The sequence below is a fragment of the Globicephala melas genome, chromosome 13, assembly GCF_963455315.2.
Source record: "Globicephala melas chromosome 13, mGloMel1.2, whole genome shotgun sequence".
Taxonomy (NCBI): Eukaryota; Metazoa; Chordata; class Mammalia; order Artiodactyla; family Delphinidae; genus Globicephala; species Globicephala melas.
Genome location: NC_083326.1, coordinates 41332751 through 41350705, shown reverse-complemented (window position 1 = coordinate 41350705; position 17955 = coordinate 41332751).

The following is a 17955-nucleotide window of genomic DNA, read 5'->3' as shown; positions in this document are numbered from 1 at the left end:
GTCTATTGTTCTGTTTGTGTCATAGTTTGGCCCTTTTGGCTCTTGACTCAGCCCTCTGAGATGTTCTTCCTTCCTGTGGACAATTGCATAAGAATTATACCCTGTTTGCATATGAAAAGCTTTAAGTTCATTTTAGTCCAAGTTGGTAGCCTACCTGTAAGTACAACCTCCTAAAAAGCTTCATAGGCTTTCTATGTATTAGATTATTTTCAGGTTAAATTCCTCTCAACTAGACAAAAACTATATCCATAGTCTTCTCAAGCCAAGCTTAAAAACATATCTTTAAAATGTAGGTTTTAAATTGTCTTTCTGATGTAATAACAGTAATTAATCAAATCAGATTTCACCTTGGGTCTGTTTTTTTAAATCAGCTGTATGAAAGTATAATTTTAGATACACTAAAATGCACTTCCTATTTGCCTGTTAATGGACTGAGCATAGTCTGCAGCTGGAGGAAGCCCTCAGACAGAGATAAGAAACGTCAGTTTGTGAGAAAAGGAAAGCACTTTTTCCTGTTGGCTTTGCCTCTGCCGCTGGCCCCTGAGCCCAGGCCAGGTGTAGGAAAAACAGAGTCCTACACCTGCCTTCTTATCCAGATCCAGCCACATCATGCAACCTAAAAGACTAAGCCAGTTCCTGAGCTGGTTGTGATAGTTCTCCAGAGAATGATTAAGAAAAAGATAATTGGATGTGGCATAGACTTTTTCTCTCTACTCCTTTCAGCCAAGTACAATTATAAACTCTGAAAATCATACAACAGACAACAAATGGAGAAATCTGAAAGATGTAAAGACGAAGGCAAACTAATTAGGGACCTCTGGACCTGAGAAACAACACAGCAACAGGGCATTATATTGACTCCCCACCCAGCAGATGAGGGCAATCCAGTTCCATCATTCATGACCCTCACACAACCTTGCAACAGAAGCTGGCCCAGAGACACTGATTCCTCCCTAAATCAAAACACCACTAACACCAGGCAAAACTGAGAGCCTTGGCAAGTGTGATGGATAGAGAGCCACGCTGACAATAGCAGGCAGAGGAAGTGCACTCATTCTCCTGAAGTTACCTCCCCCACCAAGAGATCTGAGGTGGCTGTGAGGCACTGGCAAGGGGATCCTTCCACAACAAGCTCCTGGCCCAGGAGTGCTCTCCATCCCTCACAGGCAGGCAAGTCCCGCCACTGCAAGTGCCAGGCCCCAAAAGGGCTCTCCTTCCTGACTGGGCTGAGAATCTTCTCCCCAACAAGAGACACTGGGGCAGTGGGCTGGGGTAGGAATTACACCAAGCCTGGGAAGACCAGCCAATCTAGTCTGTTGAAATTCCTTCCACACCCTCAAACAGCACCAGCAGACACTAGGAAAGCCCATGCAATAAATCAAGCAGACCAAAATAGCACTGCAAAGGCTCTGAAATTAAACTTCCTTTGGGACCACAGCCCAAGAAATTAGGCTAAGATTTGCATGCTAAACATAAACAGGGTGACTACCTACCAAAATAAAAGATTTAAAAGTGCCTCATAATCTCCTAACATAATAGCCAAAATGTCCAGAATACAAAAAAACGAAAAAAAATCACCCATCATACCAAGAACCAGGAAAATCACAACTTGAATGAGAAAACAAGATTAACTGATGCCAACACTCAGATGAATCAGATGTTGGGATTATCTGATAAGGATTTTAGAATGGCCATCATAAAAATGTTTCAATAAGCAATTACAAATTATTATGAAACAAATGAGAAAAATAGAAAACCTCAGCAAGTAAATAGAAATCATATTTTAAAAACACATGAAAATTATAGAACTGAAAAATACAACAGAATTAAAACCTAGATGTATGGGCCAATAGTAGAGTGAAAATGACAGGATAGAATCCATGAACTTGAGGACAGATCATAGAATTTCCCCTATCTGGATAACAGAGAGAAAAATCAACAGAGCCTCAGGGACCTGAGGAACAATAACAAAAGAGACAATGATTTGGAACATTGGAGTCCCAGAAGGAGAGGAAGTGAGTGAGGATAAAAGAAGATTTAAAAAATAATAATAGCTGGAAATTTACCAAATTTGCCAATAGACATAAACCTACAGATTCAAAACGCTGAATAAAACCCACATAAGAGAACTAAAAGAAATGCACACGAAGACACAGCATAATTAAACTTTTGAAAACTAAATCAAAGAAAAAATATCGAAAGTATTCAGACAAAAATGACACATTACCTGTAGGAGAACATCTACTTGTATGATAGTGGATTCCTCACCTGAAACTACAAAGGTCAGAAGAAATGATACAACTGTTAACTGTGAATTCCATATTCAACAAAATTACTCTTCAGGAATAAAGGGAAAATAAGGACATTCTCAGACAAAGAAAGACTAAAGAATTTGTCCCTAGCAGACCTGTCATTAAAGATTGGCCAAAGGAGTAGTGGGAGTGGCCAAGACAGTGGGGTAGGAAGAACCTGAGCTCATCTCCTCCCTTAGGCACACAAGAATTGCAACTATTTACAGAGAAACTGTCCATGAGAGTGACCTGAAGACTAGCAGAAAAGATCTTCTACAGCTAAAGATATAAAGAAGGAACCACAACAAGATGGGTAGGAGGGGCGGAGGGGCAGTATAGTCAAGACTCATAACCTCAGGTAGGTGACCCACAAATGGGAAGATAATTACAATTACGGAAGTTTCCCCCAAAGGGTGAGTGGTCTGAGCCCCACATCGGACTCCCCAGCATGGGGGTTTTGCACTGGGAAGATAAGCCCCTAAAACACCTGACTTTGAAAGCAGCAGGGTTTGCATTGGGAGAGCTTGGGAGGCTGTGGAAAACAGACTCCATTCATAAAGTACATTCTAAAAATCTCACACCTTCCAAGACCCAGGGAAGAAGCAGTAATTTGAAAGGAGCCTGGGTCAGACCCACTAGCTGATCTTGGAGAGCCTCCCAGAGGGGCCAGAGGCAACCAGAGCTCACTCTGGGGACATAGACACTGGCAGCAGCCATGTTGGGGAGCTCATCCCACTATGAGGACACTAGTGCTGGTAAGAGCCATTTTGGAATACTCCTTCTAGTTCCAGGACCTGCACCCACACACTAGCCATTCAGCACCAGTCCTGGGTTGACTGAGGCCAGGCAGCTAGCAGGGCAGGGACAGAGCCCCACCCACCAGCAGGCCACCACCACCCTGGGATGCCCTGAGCCCTGGCTTCACCCAACAGCAGCCCAACCCCAGCTCTAGGACACCTTGGACCCCTCAGCCAGATGTGTCAGGATTCAGGACACACAACAGAAGCCTTGGACCTCCCTGAGCCACAGCCACGCCCATTAGCAGGCCAACACTATCTCTGGGATGCCTGGAGCACAGTCAGCCACCCTAGGACCCAGCTTCACACACCAGGGGGCCAACACTAGCCACAGAACACCCAAGGACTCTCTAACCAATTGCTTCATGACCCAGCCCCACCCACCTCTGGTCCAGCACCAGGACCAGGACATGGCCCCATCTACCAGCAACTGGCAGCCACTGCAAAAGGCAGAACCTGGGAACCAACCAGACCAAGGCCAGCCATGTCTACCACTATGCCCAAAGTAATTAACCTGGCACAACAGAAGGACCCATGCAGCCCACATAGAGGGCAGCCCTAAAGTGACCACAGGGGAGTGTGCTGCTGGACCCCACCGGACATTTGCTATATAAGGCCACATCTCCAAGACTGGGAAACATAACAACCTACCAAATACATAGAAATTTTAAAAAAGCAAATGAGGCAAGATGAGGTGACAGAGGAGTATGTTGCAAAGGAACAAGATAAAACCCTAGAAGAACCAAGCGAAGTGGAGATAAGCAATCTACACAATAAAGAGTTTAAGGTAATGATCATGAAGATGTTCTGGAGAAGAATGGATGAACAGAGTGAGATGTTAGAAGTTTTCAACAAAGAGTTAGAAAATATAAAGAACCAAACAGAGGTGAAAAATACAATAATTAAAAATACACTAGATTAGATGTAGAATCAACAGTAGATTAGATGATACAGAGGAATAGATCAAGGAACTGGAAGACAGAGTAGTGGAAATCATTCTAACTACAGAAAAAAGAAAAAAAATTTAAAAATGAGAACAGTTTAAGAGACCTCTGAGACAACATCAAGTGTACTAACATTCACATTGTAGGAGTCCAAGAAGGAGGAGAGAGAAAGGAAGGAGCAGAGAACATATTTCAAGACATAATAATGGAAAACTTACTTAACCTGGGAAAGGAAACAGACATCCAGGTCCAGAAAACAGAGTCCCAAACAGGATCAACCCAAAGAGGAATACAACAAACCATATTGTAATTAAAATGTCAAAAAAAAAAAAAAAGATAATAAAGAAAGAATATTAAAAGCATCAAGGGAAAAGCAAAGTTTTCTATGAGGGAAAAGAAATAAAAGCAAAAAGAAACAAATTGGATCTAATTAAACTTAAAAGCTTTTGCACAGCAAAGAAAACCATCGACAAAATGAATGGGAGAAAATATTTGCAAATGATATGACACATAACAGGTTAATATGCAAAATATATAGACAGCTCATATAACTTAACATCAAAAAAAGCAAACAGGGGCTTCCCTGGTGGCGCAGTGGTTTAGAGTCCACCTGCCGATGTAGGGGACATGGGTTTGTGCCCCGGTCCGGGAGGATCCCACATGCCGTGGAGAGGCTGGGCCCATGAGCCATGGCCGCTGGGCCTGCACGTCCGGAGCCTGTGCTCTGCAACAGGAGGGGCCACAACAGTGAGAGGCCCGCGTACCGCAAAGAAAAAAAGCAAACACACTGATTAAAAATGGGCAGAATACCTGAATAGACATTCTTCAAAAGACATACAGATGGCCAACAGGCACATGAAAATATACTAAACATCACTAGTCATCAGAGAAATGCAAATCAAAACACTGAGATATCACCTCACACCTGTCAAAACGGCTATTAATTTTCTTATGCTGCATGTGATCCTTGTGTGGCAACCAATCGTGTTACCTGATCCTGGCCATTGCTATTGGCTATCATCAAAATGTTCACAAATAACAAATGTTGGGAGGATGTGGAGAAAAAGGAACCCTTGTACACTGTTGGTAGGGATGTAAATTGGTGCAGCCACTATGGAAAACAATATGGAGATTCCTCAAAAAATTGAAACTAGAACTACCATATGATCCCAAAATTTCACTCCTGGGTATATATCTGAAGAAAATGAAAACACTAATTCAAAAAGAAACATGTACCCAAATGTTCATAGCAGCACTATTTACAATAAGCAAGATATGGAAGCAACCTAAGTGACCAAAAACATATGAATGGTTAAAGAAGATGTACACACACACACACACACACACATTGGTATATGAGCTCGGTGCTTTGTGACCACCTAGAGGGGTGGGATAGGGAGGGTGGGAGGGAGATGCAAGAGGGAGGAGATATGGGGATATATGTATATGTATAGCTGATTCACTTTGTTATAAAGCAGAAACTAACACCTCATTGTAAAGTAATTATATTCCAATAAAGATGTTAAAAAAACAGCCATTAAAAAGAATGAAATTCTTCTATTTGCAACAGTATGGATGGACCTAGAAAGTATCATGCTTAGTGATAGAGAAAGACAAATACTCTACATTACCAATTATATATGGAATCTAAAAAATAAAACAAATGAATGTGTATAACAAAACAGAAACATACTCAGAGATATAGATAATAAACTAGTGATTACCAACAGGGAGAGAGAGGGGGAAGGAGCAAGATAGGGATATGGGATTGAGAGATACAAACTACTGCGTATTAAGTAGATAAAGAACAAGGATATATTTTACAGCACAGGGAAATATAGCCATTATTTTGTTATAACCTTAAATGGAGTGTAATCTATAAAAAGATTGAATCACTGTTGCACACTTGAAACTAATATAAATCATTGTAAATCAACCATACTTTAATAAAAAAATTATAGGAACAGAAAAACAATAAAAAAGATCAATGAAACTAAGAGATTGTTCCTTGAAAAGATAAATGTAATTGATAAACCTTTAGTCAGACTCATCAAGAAAAGCAAGAGTCCAAATCAATAAAATCAGAAATGAAAAAGAAGTTACAACCAAAGCCACAGATGTATTGGGTTGGCCAAAAAGTTTGTTAGGGTTTTTCCGTAAGATATTACATACAAAGGATCATGAAAGATTACCATGAGCTATTATATGCCAGTAAAATGGACAACCTAGAAGAAATGGACAAATTCCTATTGATAGAAATGTACAGTCTCCCAAGACTGAATCAGGAAAGAATAGAAAATATGAACAAACCAATTATGAGTAATGAAACAGAATCAGTAATTAAAAAAAACAAAAAACCTCCCACTAAAGAAAAGACCAGGAGCACATGGCTTCACAGTTGAATTCTACCAAACATTTAGAGAAGAATTAACACCTATCCTCAAACTATTCCAAACATTTTCAGAGGACGGAAAGCTTCCAAACTCATTCTACAATTCCAGCATCACTCTGATACCAAAACCACCAAGATATCACAAAAAAAGAAAATTACAGGCCAATATCACTAATGAACACAGATGCAAAAATTCTCCAAAAATATTAACAAAGCAAATTCAATAATACATTAAAAGGATCATATACCATATAAATCAAGTGGGATTTATCCCAGTGATGCAAGAATGGTTCAATTTCTGCAAATCAATCAATGTGATGCACCACATTAACAAATTGAAGAATAAAAATAATATAATCATCTCAATAGGTACAGAAAAATATTTTGACAAAATTCAACATCCATTTATGATAAAAAAAAAACCCTCCAGAAAATGGGAATAGAGGGAACATACCACAACAAAATAAAGGCCATATATGACAAGCACAAAGCTAACATCATACTTGATGGTGAAAACCTGAAAGCCTTTCCTATAAAATCAGGAACAAAACAAGGAAGCCCACTCTCACCACTTTTATTCACCCTAGTATTGGAAGTCCTAACCACAGCAATCAAATAAGAAAAGAAAAGGAATCCAAATTGGAAAGGAAGTATTAAAACTGTCACTGTTTGCAGATGATACTATATGGATGTATGATACTATACATAGATAATCCTAAAGATGCCACCAAAAAACTTCTAAAACTCATCAGTGAATTTATTAATTTACAGGATACAAATTAACATGCAGAAATCCATTGCATTTCTATATACTAACAATGAACTATCAGAAAGAGAAATTAAGAAAACAATCTCATTCACAATCACGTCAGAAAGAATAAAATACCTGGGAATAAATCTAAGGAGGTAAAATACCTGTGCTTAGAAAACTATAGGAATCTGATGAAAGAAACTGACTATGACACAAACAAATGGAAAGATATATAGTGCTCATGTACTGGAAGGATTAATACTGTTAAAATGACCACACTACCCAACATGATCTGCAGGCTCAGTGCAATCCCTATCAAAATACCACCAGCATTTTTCACAGAACTAGAACAAATAATTCAAAAATTAACATGGAAACACCAAAGACCCCAAATAGTCAAAATAATCTTAAGAAATAAGAACAAAACAGGAGTTATCATGCTCCCCGATTTTAAATTATGTCACAAAGGTACAGTAACCAAATCAGTATGGTGCTGGCACAAAAACAGTCTCATAGAACAATGGAACCAAATAGAGAGCCCAGAAATGAACCCACAATTATATGGGCAATTAATCTGTGACAAAGGAGGCAAGAATATACAATGGGGAAAAGACAGCCTCTGCAATAAGTGGTGTTGGGAAAACTTGACAGCTACATGCAGAAGAATCAAACTGCCCTACTTTCTCACACCATATACAAGAGAAATCTCAAAATGGATTAAAGACTTAAATGTAAGACCTGAAACCATAAAACTTCTAAAAGAAAACATAGGTAGTACACTCTTTGACAATGGTCTTAGCAATATATTTTTTTGGGTATGTTTCCTCAGACAAAGGAAACAAAAGCGAAAATAAACAAACTGGGTGTCATGAAACTAAAAACCTTTTGCACAGCAAAGGAAACTATTAACAAAAGAAAAAGGCTGCCTGCTGAATAGGAAAAGATATTTGCAAATGATGTATCTGACAAGGGGTTAATAGCCCAAAATAGAAACTCAACATCAAAAAAATGAACAACCCAATTTAAAAAGTGGGCAGAGGACTTGAATAGACATTTTTCAGAAGAAAGCACACAGATTGCTAACAGGCATATGAAAAGATGCTCAAAATCACTATTCATTGGGAAAATGAAAATCAAAACTACAATGAGATACTACCTCACACCTGTCAGAATGGCTATTATCTAAAGAACAACAAATAACAAGTGTTAGCAAGGATATGGAGAAAAGGAAACCCTCATGAACTATTGGTGGGAATGTAACTTGGTGCCATTGCTATGGAAAATGGTATGGAGATTCCTCAAAAAATTAAAAAATAGAACTACCATACAATCCAGCAATTCCACCTCTGAGTATTTACATGAAGAAGACAAAGACACTAATTTAAAAAGGTATATGCACCCCTGTGTCCATTGCAGCATTAATTGCAGTAGCCAAGATGTAGATTAGAAGCAATGCAAGTCCCCATCAATAGATGAATGGATAAAGAAGATGGGGAATGCAGTGGAATATTATTCAGCCATAAAAAATGAAATATTGCTATTTCTGACAACATGACTAACTGAAGTAAGTCAGACAGAGAAAGGCAAATACTGTATAATTTCACTTATTTGTGGAATCTGAAAAACAAAACAAATGAACAAACATAACCAAGCAGAAACAGTCATATTTACAGAGAACAAACAGGTGATTTCCAGAGGGGAGGGGTGTGGGAGAGGAGAGAAATAGGTGAGGGAGATTAAGGGGTACTAACTTACAACTACAAAATAAATGAGTCACGTATGAAATGTATAGTGTGGGGAATGTAGTCAACAATTACATAATATCTTTATATGGTGACAGATTAACAGCTAGACTTATCATAGTAATCATTTTGCAATGTATGGAAATATCGATTCACTCTCTTGTGTACTAAGAACTAACAGTGTTGTAGGTCAATTACACTTCAAAAACAAACAAGCAAACTCATAAAAGATGAGATTAGATTTGTGGCTACCTGAGGCAGCGGGGAGGGAGGAACTGGATGAAGGTAGTCAAAAATTACAAGCTGCCAGTTATAAGATAAATAAGTACTAGGGACGTAATGTACAACATGATAAAGATAACACTGTTGTACGTTATAAACAAAAATTGTTTAGAGAGTAAATGCTAATAGTTCTTATCGCAAGGAGAAAATTGCTTTTCTATTTCTTTAATGTTGTACCTATGTGAGGTGATGCATGTTCACTAAACCTATTGTGGAAATCATTTCATTATGTATGTAAGTCAAATCATTATGCTATACATCTTAAACATACATAGTGCTGTATGTCAATTATATCTCAATATAACAGTAAAAAAATACCTCTACTAACAACAACAACAGAAATACATCTACATGTGGAACAACCCCTACAGAACACCTACTGAATGCTGGCAGAAGACCTCAGACCTCCCAAAGGGCAAGAAGCTCCCCACGTACCTGGGTAGGGCAGAAGAAAAAATAAAACGAGACAAAAGAATAGGGACGGGACCTGCACCAGTGGAAGGGAGCTGTGAAGGAGGAAAGGTTTCCACACACTAGGAAGCCCCTTCGCAGGCGGAGACTGTGGGTAGCAGAGGGGGGAAGCTTCAGAGCCACGGAGGAGAGCACAGCAACAGGGGTGCACAGGGCAAGGTAGAGAGATTCCCGCATGGAGGGTCAGTGCCTACCAGCACACACCAGCCCTAGAGGCTTGTCTGCTCACCAGCCAGGGCGGACGGGGGCTGGGAGCTGAGGCTCGGGCTTCGGAGGTCTGATCCCAGGGGGAGAACTGGGGTTGGCTGCGTGAAGACAGCCTGAAGGGGGGCTAGTGCGCCACAGCTAGCTGGGAATGTGTCCAGGGAAAAGGTCTGGAGCTGCCGAAGAGGCAAGAGACTTTTTCTTGCCTCTTTGTTTCGTGGTGCACGAGGAGAGGGGATTAAGAGTGCCACCTAAATGAGCTCCAGAGACTGATGTGAGCCGTGCCTATCAGCGCGGATCCCAGATACAGGCATGAAATGCTAATACTGCTGCAACAACCAAGAATCCTGTGTGCAAGCACAGGTCACTGTACACACCTCCCCTCCTGGGAGCCTGTGCAGCCCACCACTGTCAGGGTCCCATGATCCAGGGACAACTTCCCTAGGAGAACACACGGCATGCCTCACGCTGTTGCAATGTCACGCTGGCCTCTGCAGCGACAGGTTCACCCCACATTCTGTGCCTCTCCCTCCCCTCGGCTTGAGTGAGCCAGAGCCCGCTAATCAGCTGCTACTTTGAACCCCTCCTGTCTGAGCTGGAACAGACGCCCTCAGGCGACCTACACGCAGAGGCAGGGCCAAACCCAAAGCTGAACCCCATGAGGTGTGCGAACAAAGAAGAGAAAGGGAAATCTCTCCCAGCAGCCTCAGGAGAAGCAGATTAAATCTCCACAATCAACTTGATTTACCCTGCATCTGTGGAACACCTGAATAGACAATGAATCATCCCAAACTGAGGCAGTGGACTTTGGGAGCAACAATATATATATTTCTCTCCTTTTTCTCTTTTTTCTGAGCCGTGTGGATGACAGGGTCTTCGTGCTCCAGCCAGCCATTGGACCTATGGCTCTGAGGTGGGAGAGTCGAGTTCAGGACATTGGTCCACAAGAGACCTCCCAGCACTACTTCATATCAAATGGCAAAAATCTCACAGAGATATCCATCTCAATGCCAAGACCCAGCTCCACTCAACAACCAGCAAGCTACAGTGCTGGTCACCCTATGCCAAACAACTAGCAAGACAGGAACACAGCCCCAGCCATTAGCAGAGAGGCTGCCTAAAATCATAATAAGGTCACAGACATCCCAAAACAGACCACTGGATGTGGTTCTGCCCACCAGAAAGACAAGATCCAGCCTCATCCACCAGAACACAGGCTCTAGTCCCCTCCACCAGGAAGCCTACACAACCCACTGAACCAACCTTACCCACTGGGGGCAGACACCAAAAACAATGGAAAGTACGAAACAGCAGCCTGCGAAGAGGAGACCCCAAACACAGTAAGTTAAGCAAACTAAGAAGACAGAGAAACACACAGCAGATAAAGGAGCAAGGTAAAAACCCACCAGACCAAACAAATGAAGAGCAAATAGGCAGCCTACCTGAAAAAGAATTCAGAATAATGATAATAAAGATGATCCAAAATCTTGGAAATAGAATGGAGAAAATACAAGAAATGTTTGATAAGGACCTAGAAAAACTAAAAACCAAACAAACAATGATGAACAATACAATAAATGAAATTAAAAATTCTCTAGAAGGAATCAAGAGTAGAATAACTGAGGCAGAAGAACAGATAAGTGACCTGGAAGACAAAATAGTGGAAATAACTACTGCAGAGCAGAATAAAGAAAAAAGAAGGAAAAGAATTGAGGACACTCTCAGAGACCTCTGGGACAACATTAAATGCAACAACATTTGAATTATAGGGGTCCCAGAGGAAGAAGAGAAAAAGAAAGGAACAGAGAAAATATTTGAAGAGATTATGGTTGAAAACTTCCCTAATATGGGAAAGGAAATAATTAATCAAGTCCAGGAAGCGCAGAGAGTCCCATACAGGATAAATCCAAGGAGAAACATGCCAAGACACATATTAATCAAACTATGAAATATTAAATACAAAGAAAAAATATTAAAAGCAGCAAGGGAAAAACAACAATTAACATACAAGGGAATCCCCATAAGTTTAACAGCTGATCTTTCAGCAGAAACTCTGCAAGCCAGAAGGGGGTGACAGGACATATTTAAAGTGATGAAAGTGAAAACCTACAACCAAGATTGCTCTACCCAGCAAGGATCTCATTCAGATTGGATGGGGAAATTTAAAACTCTACAGACAAGCAAAAGCTAAGAGAATTTAGCACCACAAAACCAGCTTTACAACAAATGCTAAAGGAACCTTCTCTAGGCAGGAAACACAAGAGAAGGAAAAGACCTACAATAACAAACCCAAAACAATTAAGAAAATTTAGCACCACCAAACCAGCTTTACAACAAATGCTAAAGGAACTTCTCTAGGCAGGAAACACAAGAGAAGGAAAAGACCTACAATAACAAACCCAAAACAATTAAGAAAACAATTAATAGAAACATACATATTGATAATTCACTTCAATGTAAATGGATTAAATGCTCCAACCAAAAGGCATAGACTACCTGAATGGAAACAAAACCAAGACCCATATATATGTTGTCTACAAGAGACCCACTTCATACCTGGGGACACATACAGACTGAAAGTGAGGGGATGGAAAAAGATACTCCATGCAAATGGAAATCAAAAGAAAGCTGGAGTAGCAATTCTCATATCAGACAAAATACACTTTAAAATAAAGACTATTACAAAAGACAAACAAGGACACTACATAATGATCAAGGGGTCAATCCAAGAGGAAGATTTAACAGTTGTAAATATCTATGCACCCAATATACGAGCACGTCAATACATAAGGCAAATCCTAACAGCCATAAAAGGGGAAACCGACAGTAACACCATCATAGTAGGGGACTTTAACACCCCACTTTTACCGATGGACAGATCATACAAAAAGAAAATAAATAAGGAAACACAAGCTTTAACTGATACATTAAACAAGATGGACTTAATTGATATTTATAAAACATTCCATCCAAAAACAACAGAATACACTTTCTTCTCAAGTGCTCATGGAACATTCTCCAGAATAGATCATATCTTGGGTCACAAATCAAGCCTTGGTAAATTTAAGAAAATTGAAATCGTATCAAGTATCTTTTCCGACCACAATGCTATGAGACTAGATATCAATTACAGGAAAAAATCTGTAAACAATACAAACACAGGGAAGGTAAACAATACACTATTTCATAACCAAGAGATCACTGAAGAACTCAAAGAGGAAATCAAAAAATACCTAGAAACAAATGACAATGAAAACACGACAACCCAAAACCTATGGGATGCAGCAAAAGCAGTTCTAAGAGGGAGGTTTATAGCAATACAATCTTACCTTAAGAAACAAGAAATGTCTCAAATAAACAACCTAACCTTACACCTGAAGCAATTAGAGAAAGAAGAAAATAAAACCCCAAAGTTAGCAGAGGAAACAAATCATAAAGATCAGCAATAAATGAAAAAGAAATGAAGGAAACAGTAGCAAAAATCAATAAAACTAAAAGGTGGTTCTTTGAGAAGATAAACAAAACTGATAAACCATTAGCCAGACTCATCAAGAATAAAAGGAAGACTCAAATCAATAGAATTAGAAATGAAAAAGGAGAAGTAACAACTGACACAGCAGAAATACAAAGGATCATGAGGGATTACTACAAGCAAGTATATGCCAATAAAATGGACAACTGGAAGGAGTGGACAAATTCTTAGAAAAGCACAACCTTCCAAGACTGAATCAGGAAGAAATAGAAAATATACACAGACCAGTCACAAGCACTGAAATTGAAAATGTGATTAAAAATCTTCCAATAAACAAAAGCCTAGGACCAGATGGCTTCACAGGCGAATTCTATCAAACATTTGGAGAAGAGCTAACACCTATCCTTCTCAAACTCTTCCAAAATATAGCAGAGGGAGGAACACTCCCAAACTCATTCTATGAGGCCACCATCACCCTGATACCAAAACTAAAGAATGATGTCAAAGAGAAAGAAAACTACAGGCCAATATCACTGACGAACATAGATGCAAAAATCCTCTACAAAATACTAGCAAACAGAATCCAACAGCACATTAAAAGGATCATACACCGTGATCAAGTGGGGTTTATCCCAGGAATGCAAGGATTCTTCAATATATGCAAATCAATCAATGTGATATACCATATTAAGAAACTGAAGAATAAAAACCATATGATCATCTCAATAGATGTAGAAAAAGCTTTGGACAAAATTCAACACTGATTTATGATAAAAACCCTCCAGAAAGTAAGCATAGAGGGAACTTTCCTCAACATAATAAAGGCCATATATGACATAACCACAGCCAACATCATCCTCAAAGGTGAAAAACTGAAACCATTTCCACTAGGATCAGGAACAAGACAAGGTTGCCCACTCTTACAACTATTATTCAACATTGTTTTGGAAGTTTAAGCCACAGCAATCAGAGAAGAAAAAGGAAGTAAAAGGAATCCAAATTGGAAAAGGAGTAAAGTTGTCACTATTGCATATGACATGATACTATACATAGAGAATCCTAAAGATGCTACCAGAAAACTACTAGAGCTAATCAATGAATTTGGTAAAGTAGTAGCATACAAAATTAACACACAGAAGTCTCTTGCATTCCCATACACAAATGATGAAAAATCTGAAAGTGAAATTAAGTAAACACTCCCATTTACCATTGCAAGAAAAAGAATAAAATACCTAGGAATAAACCTACCTAAGGAGACAAAAAAACCCGTTTGCAGAAAATTATAAGACACTGATGAAAGAAATTAAAGATGATTCAAATAGATGGAGAGATATACCATGTTCCTGGACTGGGAGAATCAACACTGTGAACATGACTATGCTACCCAAAACAATCTACAGATTCAATGCAATCCCTATCAAACTACCAATGGCATTTTTCACAGAACTAGAACAAAAAATTTCACAATTTGTGTGGAAACGCAAAAGACCCCGAATAGCCAAAGCAATCTTGAGAAATAAAAACGGAGCTACAGGAATCAGGCTCCCTGACTTCAGACTATACTACAGTGCTACAGAAATCAAGACAGTATAGTACTGGCACAAAAACAGAAATATAGTTCAATGGAACAGGATAGAAAGCCCAGAGATAAACCCACGCACATATCGTCACCTTATTTTTGATAAAGGAGGCAAGAATATACAATGGAGAAAAGACAGCCTCTTCAATAAGTGGTGCTGGGAAAACTGGACAGCTACATGTAAAAGAATGAAATTAGAACACTCCCTAACACCATACACAAAAATAAACTCTAAATGAGTTAAAGATCTAAATGTAAGGCCAGACACTATAAAACTCTTACAGTAAAACATAGATCCTTTTTGACTCACCTTCTAGACTAATGGAAACAAAAACAAACAAATGGGACCTAATGAAACTTAGAAGCTTTTGCACAGTAAAGCAAACCATAAACAAGATGAAAAGACAACCCTCAGAATAGGAGAAAATATTTGCAAATGAAGCAGCTGACAGAGGATTAATCTCCAAAATCTACAAGCAGCTCATGCAGCTCAATAGCAAAAAAACAAACAACCCAATCCAAAAATGGGCAGAAGACCTAAATAGACATTTCTCCAAAGGAGACATACCGACTGCCAACAAACACATGAAAGGATGCTCAACATCATTAATTGTTAGAGAAATTCAAATCAAAATTACAATGAGATAGCATCTCACACCCGTCAGAAGGGCCATCATCAAAAAATCTACAAACAACAAATGCTGGAGAGGGGTGTGGAGAAAAGGGAACCCTCTTGCACTGTTGGTGGGAATGTAAATTGATACAGCCACTATGGAGAACAGTATGAAGGTTCCTTAAAAAACTAAAAATAGAACTACTATACCACCCAGCAATCTCATTACTGGGCATATACCCTGAGAAAACCATAATTCTAAAAGAGTCATGTACCACAATGTTCACTGCAGCCGTATTTACAATAGCCAGGACACGGAAGCAACCTAAGTGTCCATCAACAGATGAATGGATAAAGAAGATGTTGCACATATATACAATGGAATATTACTCAGCCATAAAAAGAAATTAAATTGAGTTATTTGTAGTGAGGTGGATGGACCTAGAGTGTCTCATACAGAGTGAAGTAAGTCAGAAAGAGAAAAACAAATACCGTATGCTAACACATATATATGGAATCTAAAAAAAAACAAAAAGAAATGGTCATGAAGAACCTAGGCGCAGGACGGGAATAAATACGCAGACCTACTAGAGAATGGACTTGAGGACATGGGGATGGGAAAGGGTAAGCTGGGACGAAGTGAGAGAGTGGTATGGACGTATATACACTATCAAATGTAAAATAGATAGCTATTGGGAAGCAGCTGCATAGCACAGGGAGATCAGCTCCGTGCTTTGTGACCATCTAGAGGGGTGGGATAGGGAGGGTAGGAGGGAGGGAGATGTAAGAGGGAAGAGATATGGGGATATATGTATATGTATAGCTGATTCACTTTGTTATAAAGCAGAAACTATCACACCATTGTGAAGCAATTATGCTCCAATAAAGATGTTAAAAAAAAGTGGAAAGAAAAGTAATATAAGTACAGACGGTCCTTCACCTCATGAGTTTTATAAATCATATCTGTTGATTGAAACAAAAATTACAACACCAGCTGATACTCAAGACAATGATATTTAAATGTGGGGAAGGTGAGGGACCTATGGAGGTAAGGTTTCCATACTTCAGTTGAAGTGGTGGTAGGGTGATATGGTAACAAGGAGGTGAAAAGTGGTGTAAAAAGGCAACAGGAAGAATCCTTGTGGTGTAACTTTTCTGTATCTTGACTGTGATGGTTGATACATGCACCTATGCATGGGATTAAATTGGACACACAAACAAATGAGTACAAGACAGATGCAGACATCTAAATAAGATTTGTGAATTGTATAAATACCACTATACTGGTTGTGATTTTATACTATAGTTTTGCAAGATGTTCTCACTGAGATAAAGGATACATGGGATCTCTGTGTTATCTCTTACAACTGTATGCGAATCTATAATTATCTCAAAATAAAAACTTAAATTTAAAAAATTAACCAGACCTGACCCTAAAAATCCTATAAATACCGTTCCATAGCTTCCTCCTTTTTAGACACCACTAAAACTCTCAAGACAGAGTTCTCCTTGCTGCATTAAGTTTAATAAACTCAGTTTTGCCCAATTAAAAAGAAAAGAGGGTGTCAGTGATATGTACCTACATTTCCAAGTTTCCAGAATGTGCTCAAATTCTTACCATATTATTTCCATATTTTCTACTAGTCACCAGCCACAGGAAGACTTTACATGTTCAACTCAGTAAACATTCTTGTGGAATAGTTGTATCACAGGCATTCTGGAACCTTGGTTCAATCTCAGGGCTTTTATGTCTGATTTGTTTTGACTGGTCTCTTTAAAAGTAGGTGCTTCTTGATCATCAAAGGAGTGCTTTCTTGAACCTCCTCATATAACAGTCTTTGGCTCTGCATCTACACGTAGAGTCGTTACAAGAATGTAAAGGATACAGTGGATAATCAAAGAATATATAGCTTTAACAATTAAGCCAACAAATAGTCCTGAACATATACAAAGCATTTCATTCAGTTTCGCTTTATTTTCCAAACCAAATGCAATCTGTGGGTAGGAGAAGGATAGAGGAGGTCTGAAATTTCTCTTTTGTTCTTTTAAACTTATGGTCCATTTTCTTAACATGTGAAGGTTCTTCAATTTAGACTTGTTGACTGTACTGCGAGGCCATCTCTCTCAGAGTCACTGGAGAGCAGCCACTTCCCTTTTGGAACCTCTTTCTCTTCTGTTTTCCTCCTGTGGTCTGTGTCCCTTTACCACCTTTGTGCCTCTCTATTTGGAAACACAGTTTTTATACTAGGCCACCATCATGGGGAGGCTCTGACTTCCATGAGTAATGTGTCTATACACAGGTATTTTATATTGTGAAGGGGGGATCCTCCTTGTCTATCTCTTTTTATTATCCTGCTGAATACATCTGACTCCTTCTTTGTCTTGACAAGGACATGATATTGCCATTGCCTTGGAAT